At 41.5% G+C, this 14813-nt stretch overlaps 1 protein-coding gene across 1 annotated transcript in view; it reads right to left on the bottom strand.

The window, feature by feature from the left end:
- Positions 1-13856, bottom strand: part of LOC136881068 (uncharacterized) — a 101059-nt gene extending 87203 nt beyond the window's left edge. The window contains exon 1 of the mRNA XM_067153681.2: positions 13834-13856. The gene's annotated coding sequence lies outside the window, so the exon portion shown is untranslated. The remainder of the gene's footprint in view (positions 1-13833) is intronic.
- Between the last annotated feature and the right edge of the window lie 957 nt (positions 13857-14813).

The following is a 14813-nucleotide window of genomic DNA, read 5'->3' as shown; positions in this document are numbered from 1 at the left end:
TTAATGATGGGAGGTCGTTTTTAATTCGGAATTAAAGTGTGTGGTAATTTAACTTGATAAATTAATAATATTGAAATTTAAGATCGGTGCTAATAATCCGTACATGTTAATGAACGTGTGGTTTATATTACGGTCCAATATTTTTCTTTACGAATAAATGTCGTGTCTGAAATTTGCAATTCAGTAGCCGGAACACGTAGGACTAATATTACGAAACCATGATTGTCAAATTTTGGTAAATATAATTTCAAGATGTTACGATTATTTGTGGAGAATGAACTAAGGCGTAGATCAAAATGAGATAGAAAAATGTTAAAGAATCTGCAGTCAGACAATAAAAGGTCGTACGATGTCAGAAGTGAATAAATAAGTCAGTTGATAATTCTGTGAGAAATAAATGAATCAAGGAATATTGAGATAGGAAAATAAATTCCGTACGAGAGACACTTAGGATATTGAAATGAGTGTAAAATGTACGGGCAGTGTCACAGAGAAATACTGAGTTACGTAGCGGGTAGAATTTGAACCCGTGACAGCATGTACGAAATAAATAGACTGCACCGCTATTCGTCGAGATACTACGGATCTAAGGATAATGAGAGTTCAGAGTCCACATAAATGATCGTATAGTGTAATCATTGTAATGACGAGCGATGACAATAATGATGTCGTGATAATAATAATACTAAATATTGCAGATAAATGATTGGACCGCCTTACTTAAATGAGCGTTGATAAAGATGTTAAACGGGAATCTAAATGATAATATGCAACCGATAATAATAATAACAATGTAAGGACGATGTTAAATCATCGCGGTCAGATTAATAATTGTCATAATAATAACAGTAATGATGACGTTGGGTGATCAGTGAAATAATTGTAATTGCGACCGATATCCTAATGCATTTTGGGCGGAAGTGACCGATTCATTAATAATAATAATCTTGAGTAACATTAATAATAATAATAATAATAATAATAATAATAATAATAATAATAATAATAATAATAATAATAATAATAATAATAATAATAATATCTTGGGTCACCTATTCATTAATAATAATAACCACAAGAGGGATATAATAATAATAATAATAACAGTAATAACCATTGGTGTTTGCGTCCCGCATAATAATGACGATATTAATCAAACGGGACAGTGCCAGGAACCGTTGAGTAATAATAATAATAATAATAATAATAATAATAATAATAATAATAATAATAATTTCAATGATGATAATTTCGTGGATAAATGAATATTCTGACGATAGTGGATTAAATTAATTGGTGACAACATCCCTCTATTCGTATGTTGAATAATAAGAATGATAAATATTATAGTCATTTGTTACCTCGTTATCGTACGGTTTCCGCACGGTATTTCCCACCGCTTCTCGTTATCTCATCTGTGGCAGTAGTCTACTGAGGCTACTTTGTAACATCTCAGATCATGTGTAAATAAAATATAAATGCTAATTCAGTGGTATGGCATCAGCTGGACATCGTAAGATAGGAACTGTCCGTGTAATCCATTTTTCGTAATTCACGAGAAACATTACCCAGTCCGAGTACCGGTCTCGGAAAAATGTATATAGCCGGGGTACATCATCTTAGTTAAATCGAGAAGCCGACCGTAACATGGGTTATGCTCGGGCTCCCGATAGAAGGAAGCTATATCCTTGAACAACGGTTCGATTCAAATGGAATCGACCCGTAAGTTATACTCCACTTGTAATTTCTTTCAGAAGCAACCCAGCAACATATTGATACCACTTGCGGTATAGCAATTGATTTATTTATGTAACATGTGTGGGAATTTAAATATCGTTGCCAAATGTATCAAAGTTTCGTACGTCGGATGGCGTAATAAACTGCTCCTTCTGGCAAATTATTTCAAAGGAAACCATTCTCATAATCTTTTTATTGTAGTTAGATGGTACCCTTTTTAAAGTTAACAGTCACTTCCTAGTCCTATCATGGAGTCCTTAAATTCAAGTTTACAATCGAGTTTTCCCCATTTTAATTTTAAATTGCTCCGTTCATTCCCGTGTTCATTGATGCCGCTATATTTATATTTGATGACTTAAATAATGAACCGACACCCCTGAGATAAATGCTAGTCTGGGACTCGGGAGGTGGACGGGTGCAATACATACATACATACATACATACATACATACATACATACATACATACATACATACATACATACATACATACATACATACATACATACAGTACATAAGGTCCCGAAGCAATATCGACCTCTAGCCTTACTTGCTGTGGGTAAGGCTGGGAGAGACATGAAACACGAAAGCCATTACTCATGTTATAGCCGCAGGTCACAGGAAGCGACATCGTATCTCCTATCCAGCCTTCACAGCCGTGAAAACATCGTTTTCTTAAAAGTGAGGAGAAAGGAAACAAGATGTAGACAGAAAAGAGAATTTCTGGAGTCAGCACAGGTTCATTGCCTGAAGCATTAATAGATTATAGAGACAAAGACAAAGTCACCTCCGTACAGGCCATGAAGGCCCTTGGAGGAGTGTTTAATGATTTGTTAACCTCGGCACGTGATGGGGTAGAGCGGTTAGCTCTACGCCCGACCGCCTTTGCCCCCAGGAATTTACCTGGTACTCATTTTTGGTGTAGGCTGAGTGAACCTCAGGGCCATATGCACCTCCGGAAGTGGAAATCTCGTTTCTTAAAGTTTACAACTTCCTGACGGGAATTCGAACCCACGTCCTTACGGGCGAACCGAGCACGCCTTTACCGCCTCGGCCAGGCAGCCCCTATTAATAGATTATAGCTGATAATAATGCTTTGTACGTAACGTCTCTTCATCTGTCGGACTAGTAGCTCGGATGATAGAGCGCTAGCCTTCTCAGCCCAACTTGGCGTATTTGATCCCAGCTCAGTCCAGCAGGTGAAAGTGCTCAAATACGTCAGCCTCGTGTCTTGGTAGATTTACTGGCACGTAAAACAACTTTTGCGGGACAAAATTCCGTCACTTCGGCGTTTCTGAAATCCGCAAAAGTAGTTAGTGAGACGTAAAGTAATAATAATAATAATAATAATAATAATAATAATAATAATAATAATAATAATAATAATAATAGTGTATGGCTTCCGGAGAAGCCTGGTGCAGGTCTTTCGAGCTGACACCTGCAGGTCACCTGCGCATCTGCGAGAATGGGGCCATACCTAGGATTAATTCTAATGCTGAAGAAGGCCAGCTCCCGAGCTAACGGAATTAACCAGTGAGGTTAAAATCCCCGACCCGACCGGGACCCCTTGGACTAAAGGCCAGCATGAAGTCGGCTATTGCATAGAGGAACATAAGAAAGAGGTGTCCAGCTCCTTGGCTGAATGGTTAGCGGTTTAGAGGGTCCCGCATATGATTCCCGACCGAGATGAGGATTCTGGTTCGGGAACTAGGTGTTTGTGTTCGTCTTAATACACTCGCTTCATCTACATACAACACAAGGACATACGTCCGCAATACTTGGCCGAATCCACATCAATTACCACCCCACTAACTACTTTTAAGGTATTCAGAGACGCCGTGGTGCCGGAATTTAGTCCCACAGGAGTTATTTTACGTGCCAGTAAGTCTACCAATACGAGGCTGACGTATTTGAGCACTTTCAAATACCACCGGACTGAGTCAGGATCGAACCTGCCAAGTTGGGGTCAGAAGGCCACCGCCTCAACCGTCTGAGCCACTCAGCCCGGCCGGACCAAAAACAAGACGCATGGGAAAAGAGTCTCAAGGAAAGTTTTATTCGATGAATGAGGAATCGTGCTGAAGTTGTCGTCATATAGGATCCGGCATTCAAAATGTTGCGCATTTGACCCCTCGATTTGGCACCTCTGCAGAGCATTTTACTGTCGTATTTATCCACGCATGCCCGTTATGCTCGACGAACCCCCACAAGGGGTAGTTTCCCAAAACAGAAAAGAAAATATCGAATATTTTTCATTTTTCATATTTCATTTAAACCGGCGAGAGTTACAGAGTCTTACGCCCTCTCCCAGGCGAAGAAGATCTGAGGTGCGGTGAAGATGAAGGGGTGGCGGTCGTGGCCTGTACCAGCATTCACCTTAGTGCAGGAGAGTGGAAAACCACGGACAACCATTCTCAAGACAGCCGGTGGTGGGGAATCATCTCTTCCGCCTCCCGAGTGCAGAGCTGCAAGGCTAGTATCGCGGCCCACTCTGCTTGGTGAAGTAGATGTTTATTACCAGCCACCACGCGCGCTCTTGAAATTTAAAGTTCCATTCAGGTGAAGATGGCGAATTTATGCAGCACGTGATCTCCATCATATGCCTCGAAAAAAAAAAAAGTGTCTCCGCTTGACATGATACTCACGTCTGGAAAGGCCAAGAGGAAGTTTAAATCCCAGTCCGTCCTTCCGTACATTTCTATACAGCGTAGGAGTAACTGTAGAATGCTCGTCATTCGCTGTACGCACGTGTACCATGAAATGTTTTAGCGTCTGTCTTCAACTGTACTTCACAGAACTCCCATTCAAAGACCGCTTTTTAACGCTATCATAGCCACGTATGAAATCAAATATAGGATTATTTACGTAATATATTCATTATAATTATGCTTATTGTTTGGGAGCTAATCATTGGCTTATCAGTCCCCTATGATGGTCATGAGGAGGATCAAGAGAAAGTTTGTGATGACCTTTAACTTCTAAACGAAGGACTCAGCGATTTAAATAACAAACGGTCTGTAGAAGAAAACAAGCTTGCTGTTTTACACGACTTAACATTACAGATTTTCGAGCAGTCTGAACTAAAGAGATGTTTTCGGTTACGAAAATGTAACATACTTTGATCGGGATTTGAATTAATTGAGGCCGCCTTGGTAAGAGCTTATTGTTAGCTACAACCGAGGGAGTCAGGCAGGAAGGTTCACTTAAAATGTCATAGAAAATACAAAAGGGAGATAACGGGCTTGCTGAATGGTCAGCACTGAGGCCTTCTCTTCAAAGGCTGTCGGGTTCGATTCCCGGCCAGATCGATGATTTTAAATGCGTCTGGTTAATTCCTCTGACTCAGGGACTTGTATTTGTCGCAATACACTCCTTTTGATATAAATATAACACATCACACTACCAACTAGGCCTACCAGAAAAACACAACAGGGATGCAATCACTATTGCGTGTTAGAATTGTAGTATGTTGTGTTTATAGGAAGAAGTGTATATTGACGTAAACACAGACACCTAGTACCCGAGCCAGGGGAATTAAACAAACGCGGCTCAAATCCCCGACCCCTTCGGAGATCAAACCCCGGACCTTCTGAAGGGAAGGCCACGATGACTCAGGATTGACTCAGCGAAGGAAATGGATAATTATGTAGACGTAGTACTGAAATTGATCTGGAGGCCCAGAACTTTAAATAGGACACTATTCCAGCATTTTCGTGAAATGAGTGTACTAATAATGTTTTTGATTTTACGTCCCACTATCTACTTTTACGGTTTTCGGAGACGCCGAGATGCCGGAATTTAGCCCCGTACGAGTTCTTTTATGTGCCGGTAAGTCTACCCACACGAGGCTGACGTATTTGAGCACCTTCAAATACCACCGGACTGAGCCAGGATCGAACTTGCCAAGTTGGGGTCAGAAGGCCAGCACCTCAACCGTCTGAGCTTCTCAGCCCGGCTGAAATGAGTGTACAGAATGACCTAATGAAATTGATCGAACAAAAAAAGATGAAATACGGAAGGCGCACGCATTCTACACGCAGCAAGCATCCACTAAAGAAGTGGAATTTACTTCGATGGAAATCATGTGCCATGCTGAGTTACAAGACTGGCTTTCGCGACAGAATATATAGAATAACTAAAATGTAACATGACTGAACTTGAGATAAATATAGTCTAATGCAGGGCCATCCAGCTATTGCGCTCCGAGAGCGCGCCCGCGCTCGGGGAGCACTGGGCAGTCAGACTAGCGCTCCTTCCCCTACCACCACTACAGTGTGGCAGCGAGGAGACCTGAGACGGACGATGTTCGGACCGCGCTGACTAGATACGTACGTACAGTCGTGCGTCCGTCGGCTTTTGTGGATTTGTTGACATCATACTGATAAGGCTGTTTTGCCATAACCAATATACCGCATATACAAATCGAAAGGTACTCCGATGTATGGAATATGCAGGAAACGAAATCAATTAAGTAAGGAATGCAGTAATGCGATTTATTCAAAACTGAAATTTGAACACATCTGAGAGGAAAATTAAAAATTTTACCAATATTATACCAATATTCTTAAACAATTACGCGAGTTTCTATCGCTCATCGTTGCACGATGTTTACTTTTGGTAAGCTTAAGAACCGAAAAGAAACGCTCACAAATGTACGTTGAGCCGAACATTGACAGAACTTTACATGCATCTTTATATAAAAGGGGGTATTCTCCTTGCGGAAAGCCACTATAAAATTCTTCCAAACATCGTGACATTAGAAAGCGGTCTTTAAGACGAACATTGCACTGCAGTTCAAGCTACTCTAATTGAAATAGCTGTGGAGCACTGTCTGCACTAAGAGAAAATGTTCGAACAATTACATCTAACACCGCTTGGGGTGCTGATAATTCTGAAAATATCTTTTCAAATTCTTCTTGTAATTGGCGAATTGCCAGCAAGTACTCATCAAAGTCGACACCTTATTTCACTGCTTCAAGCAATGGAAAATGTCCTGTGTTCCTTGCACGCAACTGGTTTTCCCACAAAATCAATTTTCTTTTGAACGCTTAAATTTCTTCCACCAAATAGCAGATATTGTGCTTTTCGCCCTGAAGCCAAGTTTTTTCTTTTTGCTATTGGCTTTACGTCGCACCGACACAGGTAGGTCTTATGGCGACGATGGGACAAGAAAGGCCCAGGAATGGGAAGGAAGCGGCCGTGGCCTTAATTAAGGTACTAATTAAGGTTCAGTCACAGCATTTGCCCGATGTGAAAATGGGAAACCACGGAAAACCATCTTCAGGGCTGCCAACAGTGGGGTTCGAACCCACTATCCCCCGAATGCCAGCTCACAGTTGCGCGCCCCTAACTGCACGGCCAACTCGCCCGGTACTCTTTGAATTGACGGTGCGTGAGTCCATAGGATCGAAAAAAATTTACCGCTCGCACAAGTGTTCCGATTACGTCTTTAAGCTTGGCGACTTTTGCACAGATTGCCTCCTGGTGTATCAAGCACTGGATTGCCGCCATTAGGGTAGTACCGCTCTCAGTCATTTTTAATTTTACATAGCTGAGGGACCCCGTTCGTAGACTACGTAATGCAGATGCTCAATCCGTCGTTACACTCGTGAACCGCTACCATTTTAATCCCATTGACTCAAACCCCCCCCCCCCCCCACTGCTTTGAAAATATCGAAACCGGTAGTGGTGTCTTTGAGAGCTACCAAGTCTAGGAAATCCTCGGTGACCCGAAGATCGTCATCCACCCTCGAATGAAAATAACGAGCTGAGCTGTGTCCGCAATGTCGGTTGATTCATCGAGGGCGATGGAAAAGGATACAAAATTTGCTGCCTTCTCCATTAATTGTTGTTCCATATCAACGGCCATATTGTCTATTCTGCGAGCCACAGTGTGAGGAGAAAGAGATATTTTGTGAAATTTCTCAAATAGCTCCATAGGACTAATACATGCCGCCGCGTCCATTAGGCACTCCTTGATTACATTCCCTTCCGCGAAGGGTTTCCCTGGTTTGGCAATTTGCGACGAGCATTTGTAGCTTGTTCGTAAAGTGGGTCCACCAACCTCACTCTCCTCAATCTCCTGTCAGACAAAAATACGGTAAGTCACAACTTTTGTGTTCTTCAGATAATTCAATCATTTATTCATTCCCGTTTATAAACAAGCATTTAAAAATTAAAACAACAATACAGAACAGTGCTGCTTGAAATTTTCTTTCAATCCTTCCAACTTCGATTGGCGACTGGCGTCTGTCAAATCACCGTAATCATCCCTGTGGTTGGCACGGTAGTGGTGCTACAAATGGTGTTTTTTTAACACATAAAATCTCAGTGGCACACTAAAAAATCTGCTGCTCTCTTCGGCCCGGCGGACAGACCGCTCGCTCAGCCAGCCAAGCTCCTCCCTCCACTACCGAAACTACCTTCCCTCAAAGCGCTCGGAGCACTGGCTTGGAGCGCGGCCAGAGCGCTAGCGCTCGGGGAGCGCTGTTTGGATGGCCCTGGTCTAATGCTATGAAAACTAGAAGTTTGAAAAGCGAGTGCTATGTCACTATGTCGCTTCAGAAGACACACGCGAGGATTTGATACAAGGTATACAACATGAAGTTAGATTAGGTGGACCTTTTGAATGTCGGTGCCGCGGTCTAGAGGTAGCATGCCTACCTCTTACCCGGGAGCCCCGGCTTCGATTCCTGGCCAGGACAGGGATTTTTACCTGGACCTGAGGGTTGGTTCGAGCTCCACTCAGCCTACGTGATGGTAGTAAATGTGAGAGAGATACCTAACAAGAAAACTATTCCAATTGTTAAGTCTCCGATCTGACTGAGATTTGGTACAACGACTTCGGTAGGAATGTTTTATTCAGCGATATCGAGAGTAGATGTCCTGGCGTATATTTAGCTCGTATTTTGGGGTGTCAAAGCTTGCTCATCTAAACACCGCGTATACTGGAGCGAGCAGCGGGAAGCAGGTAGAGGTGGAGAAGTAAACTGTGTGCGAGAGAGAACGAGTGAGAGCGTGACACATGAACTGGCCGGCCACCCCGCCTCTACCTGCTTCCCGCCACTCACTCCTGTCTCTGCGGTATTTAAATGAGCAAACATTGACATCCCAAAACAGGTGCTAAAAATACGATTGGGCAACTAATTTTGATATGGCTGAATAAAGCATTCCTACTGAAGTCGTTGCACCAAATCTCAGTCAGATCGGAAACTTAAAATGGAAGGGTTTCCTTGTAAGCTGCACCACCACTAACATAATAAATTCGCCCGTGTAGTCAACGGTACTAAGCAATCGGTGAAGAAGGTATAGTACGGGAACCTTTTCTTGATAGCAAGTGTTACGGGGGTGAGAAGTAAGGAGGGAGCTCTCCCGGTTCCGGTTATACTGCTAACTGAATGGAAATGAAATCTGAATTGAATCGATAATATGATCGATCGATATGAATTTTCTACTTTTATTATCTTAAGCCAACAACTGTGTCACATACACATTATATAACATTTCTCGATGCGAATATTGTTTCTAACATGAATTCTATGGTTTAGCTTTGCTGTGTAAACAACAACAGTACTAGTAGGCAAAGGGCACACCAGATGTCTCACGGTGATTCATAGTTTGTGTGTCAAAGGTTGCCAATACGAATCTCGAAGATAACCGAGATCTACCGATTCAGTACTAGGGAGCTCAGGTATCAAGAAAAGGTTCGCGCACTATACTAGTTTTGCGTGGATGATACAGATAGTGAGGGAAGTTACACGTGGAACCTAGAGGACCAATAGGTACAAAAAATGAGATTGAAATATTTCAGGTATAATATGCCAGGTATAAAACACGAAATTGGAGCAGGTAGAACTTTCAAGCCGTGTATTCTTCTAGAATGGCAGTAAATGAGGAAGATCTCCAAGATACAGACCCGTTAATTTCCTCGAAATGTAGGCTTAATATTTTTTTTTTCCAGTAGAGTTAGTACTGGAAGTTGTCATGTTGAGAGGGAGCTTTGGATTTGTACAGTTGCCTTAGCTTACAGATCTGCAGAAAAAATTAAGCTGCCCTCGAAATTTAAAAAAAAAAAGATCACTATTTTAACACAATGAGACGATATCATCGCACAGATAACACTATACATCGTCGTTCAAACGTCGCAAGTAGTTTTAACTCCCAGTCGTTCTTTGCCAGTGATTATAATAGTAGGCTATCCCTAAGGGTACGAAAGATTGCAGCTTCATATTTGTGGACTCCAAACAAAGTAAACCTGCAACACATTTTATTTAAGAAGGAATCAAGCTTGTCAAGGGATACATACTCTCCCATAGTTAGATGTTTAAAAAAAGTTAATGTCGTCGTAATATTCCTTCAATTGCTATAAATTTTAAGAGAGCCGGAGTGTCGGAATCTTTTCCACTAGGATTTCCTTAATGTGCTGGAAGCTAAACGACACCTGGCGAGCCGAACATGTCCTCGGACACTCCTGGCACTAAAAGCCATGCGCCACTTCATTTTCTCCAAGTCCCACCCTGGAATCGAACCCGGGGCCCTCTAAACCAAAGCCTGCAACACTGACCATTCATCGAGGAGCCGGATATTATTATTATTATTATTATTATTATTATTATTATTAAAGAAAAACAAATTCGTGGCACATACATCTCAAAATAAGAAATTGACCTTCCAAGTCGTCTGTTGTCCAGTCAGATAGCCTGCATATATTGGAGAGTCACGTGGTCAGCGTGTCAACATCTTCAGCCTTATTGCACGGCTTCCATGGCCAGGATTATTATTATTATTATTATTATTATTATTATTATTATTATTATTATTATTATTATTATTATTATTATTATTATTATTATTATTAAATTTGATCGCTCATTAAGCAGCCTCCCTCGGCGAATGCCCCGCAGCTATCACCAAGGGAATCTCGATTCGCTCTAGTACCCGAGAAAACACTCCGGCAGACTAACGCGACGTGGATTTACCACCCAACATTCCGTAATAATAATACAATACAATAAATTGGAGCTTCCTGCTTGTGTTTATTTCTACATGAAAGGCATCTCAAGCGAAGCTTTCCTCGAAGAGAAGTCAGGAAAAAAATGTAATGGAATCGCGGGCGCGCAAAGGAATAGCACGTTCGTGCGTGACTGGAATTAGACCACTTTTAAACTATGTAAACTCATAACGATAAAATTAAATGTCGTATGGCTTTTAGTGGCGGGATATCCCAGGACGGGTTCGGCTCGCCAGGTGCAGGTCTTTTTATTTGACTTCCGTAGGCGACCTGCGCGTCGTGATGAGGATGCAATGATGATGAAGACAACACAAACACCCAGCCCCCGTGCCAGGGAAATTAACCAATGATGGTTAAAATTCCCGATCCTGCCGGGAATCGAACTCGAGGCCCCTGTGACCAAAGGCCAGCACGCTAACCATTTAGCCATGAAGCCGGACAACTCATAACGATCATTATCAACAGTAAAGAGGTAAAATGTGGCAAAGTCCCTTCGTTCTTTCCTGGATTAGAATGAAATATTTGTCTCGGACCAATTCATCATCACCATCTTCTTCTTCTTCTCCTTCTTCTTCTTGGATATTTCCCACTGTTCGGGCCTTCCTAGCAAAAATGGTTAACGCACGCGCCCGAGTGTGGACATACATAATCTCCTTCGCCTTTATATGATGATGACGACGTTCTTTTTCTGCCATTCATTCCACACTCTAGTGAGGCCAACTGTGTGACGTATGTCACGCGCTCGTACCGTGGATTTGACCCAGTTTTACGGCCAGATGTCCTTTCTGACGCCGACCCTATGTGGAGAAACGTATTCACTATTGCGTGTGTTTTTGGTGGTTGGTAGAGTTATGTGTTGTGTAAATATGAAGTGGCGTGTATTAAGAGGAGTACAAACTCCAGTCCCCGAGCAAGATGAATTAATCAGACACAGCTAAAATTCCTGGCCCGATTGGGACTCGAACCCAGGACCCTCTACGCTGATTATTCAGCTAAGGAGTCGGACATTATGAAAAATATGAAAAACATAAACATATAGCTTTACCGCCAAATACACTGATTAAGTTCCCCCCCCCCCCACTTCCCCATGACGCAGCAGCCCCGAAGGGCCATGGCCTACCAAACGACCGCTGTTCAGCCCGAAGGCTTGCAGATTATGAGGTGCCATGTGGTCAGCACAACGAATACTCTCGGTAGTTATTCTTGGCTTTCTAGACTGGAACCGCCATCTCAGCGTCAGATGGCTCCTCAATTGTAATCACGTAGGCTGAGTGGACCTCAAACCAGCCCTCAGATCCAGGTAAAAATACATGGCCTGGCCAGGAATTGAACCCGGAGCCTCCGTGTAAGAGACGTGTAAGAGAATAAGTTAGTTTATAAAATAGCGAAAGCTAGTGGTTCTACGTGACACGTGATCATATCAACATGAAACCGAAACCACACGAATGTAACATTTATTGGAAAAAAAAGGGATTCAAACCACGGTCACCTTGGTGAGAAGACAGCGATTATGCCAGTCGACTATCACGCCCCCAATTACGTTTGAACTGTTAAGGTCGAGGTCTCTGATAGGCATCGGGATGTAGAATCCATTGCATGTTTCACTATTTTATTGAAATTCACACCAGCACAATTAGTTTATAAGTTGCTGCAAGTGTTGGGACTCTCATAAGATTTACGTAACTATCAATCCAAAGTCAACCAAACAAGTTGGCCTCGCGGCTTGTGTCATATAGCTTTGAGCTTGCATTCGGAAGATGGTGGGCTCGAACCCCACTGTCGGCAACTCTGAAGAGTTTTTCCGTGGTTTTCCATTTTTAGGCCCGGCTGGGTTTGTACCTTAATTAAGGCCACAGCCGCTTCCTTCCTGCCTCTGTCAGTACGACATAAAACAAATAGAAAAAACAGAAATAACCCAAAGTCATTAGGCGCAGGGAATACCTGATGTCACTTTACTCGATAATTTATCCAGGATACAACAATTCAAGTGGAGTATTCCCCAACACCATAGAAGGTACACCATGTATCATTCATAGTGAATATCCCGAATCACGTTCGCCTGTTTCGCTAAACTGATAAGCTATACCGCATGGAGAATCGGGACTGGAATGTAGGCGCTCAGAAAGGCTATTACACGTGTATTTATGTGGGAAATCCTCATTAAAAAACAATGAAAGTACCTTATTACGAAACCCGAGACATGTAACTAACTCCTGTGTTTAAACAACTACTATTACTTACATAACTACAGCATCTTCCGTAGGTTGATAACCAAAGGCGTCCAGACACAAATCATCAACAACAACTATAAATATTCTACATAAATTCTGCGAACTACCTTGCTCTTGGCTGAAACAGTACAATTGTAGAAAGTAGACTCCAGTATCCTGTAAAGTTTGTGTACATTTTCATGTGATGATTTTGTATTGACAGTGTTATGCTAGCAGTGTCGGTTTACTGCTCAATTCACTGTAAATTGTAGTGTTAAGGTATTAATCGTATTTATTTGTGAAAACATACAGTGTGACTACGTTATACTTATTGTGCTGCTCTACTTGTAACGTAATATTTTAAGTTATAGGCCTACTCTGTAAATTTTCAGTGATTTCCTCGAGTGGTTGTGTTGGAATTATCTCACGACAGTTGTAAGGTTATATTGTAAATTATTTTCTGTAAATAAATTTTCATAACTTATATTTCTTTACTTCACTTCATTATTTTGAATTTTCTTATTTTGGTATAATTTCTTGAAATATTTTGTTTTCGTGGTAGTTGCAATTTTTTGTAGCCCTGTAATTTGTTTTCATTATTTCGTCGCTACTACGGCGTATCTTCTGATTGCAATGTATAATAATAATAATAATAATAATAATAATAATAATAATAATAATAATAATAATAATAATACGAGCTGCCGAGAAATTCTTCCAGTTCCTGTTAAGTTTTCCCCCGGTAAATTTTAGTAATACCTATATAAAGTACGGAATAATTAAGAAGAAGAATAAAATTCCCTACGTTACTTGTTCCCACTTGTTCTGTGATGTTTGTCATAATATGCAGCTACGCAGAAAGTAAAAACGTACTCACCCGGCTGGTGTGGGTCGTGTGTGTTTCCTCGGCCACTCACACCCTACTGTACATTCCCCCGCGGCTAGCAACGACACGCAAGCGCATCAAACGTCTCCACCAGAAAACAAAACAAACCTCACTTGTGAAAAGCACCAGATATCTTCTCGTTAAAAACAAATGCAATCCTCTTTTGCTTAAATCCATTAGACTTTGATACATACTTTAGACTTCGAAGAGAAATGTAATGTATTTAAATGGAAAAGGAAAGCTATTATCAGAAAAGAGACGAAAAAGCTGTAAATAAACGGGTTGAAACTTGGAAGTTAATGACGATTTTGTTATGTAGCAGAGAAAAAGATGAAAATTTAAACTGTTGATGGTGAAGATGTTCGCTTTCAAGTTACCGTACCAATGACTCGCTTAAGATAACTTTAAAATTTTTCTTTAATAATGCAATGTTTTCCCGAAATTATGGCATTTACAAATATATTATTTTTAAGAATATCTCAGGTAAAAAAGTTTTGGATCGTTATCTTGAAAATTAGTCATATGGGTTAGAAAATTTAAAATAATAACGACAGAGCGAGTTGGCCGTGCGGTTAGGAAGGCGCAGCTGTGAGCTTGAATTTCGGAGATAGTGGGTTCAAATCCCACTATCGGCAGCCCTGAAGATAGTTTTACGTTGTTGCCCATTTTCACACCAGATAAATGCTGGGCCTGTACCTTAATTAAGGCCACGGCCGCTTCCTTCCCATTCCTAGCCCTTTCCTATCCTATCGTCGCCATAAGACCTATCCATATCGGTGCGACGAAAAGCGCACAGTACAATAATAATAATAATAATAATAATAATTTAACGCCGGTCTGGGTAGCTCAGACGGTAGAGCGCTGGCCTTCTCAGCACAGTCCGGTGGTATTTGAAGGTGCTCAAATAAGTCAGCCTCATGTCGGTAGATTTACTGGCACGTAAAATAACTCCTGCGAGACAAAATTCCGGC

The sequence above is a fragment of the Anabrus simplex genome, chromosome 1 (genome assembly GCF_040414725.1).
Source record: "Anabrus simplex isolate iqAnaSimp1 chromosome 1, ASM4041472v1, whole genome shotgun sequence".
Lineage (NCBI taxonomy): Eukaryota > Metazoa > Arthropoda > Insecta > Orthoptera > Tettigoniidae > Anabrus > Anabrus simplex.
Note: the sequence above shows the minus strand (reverse complement) of the source record. Positions and strands in the feature narration are given on the sequence as shown.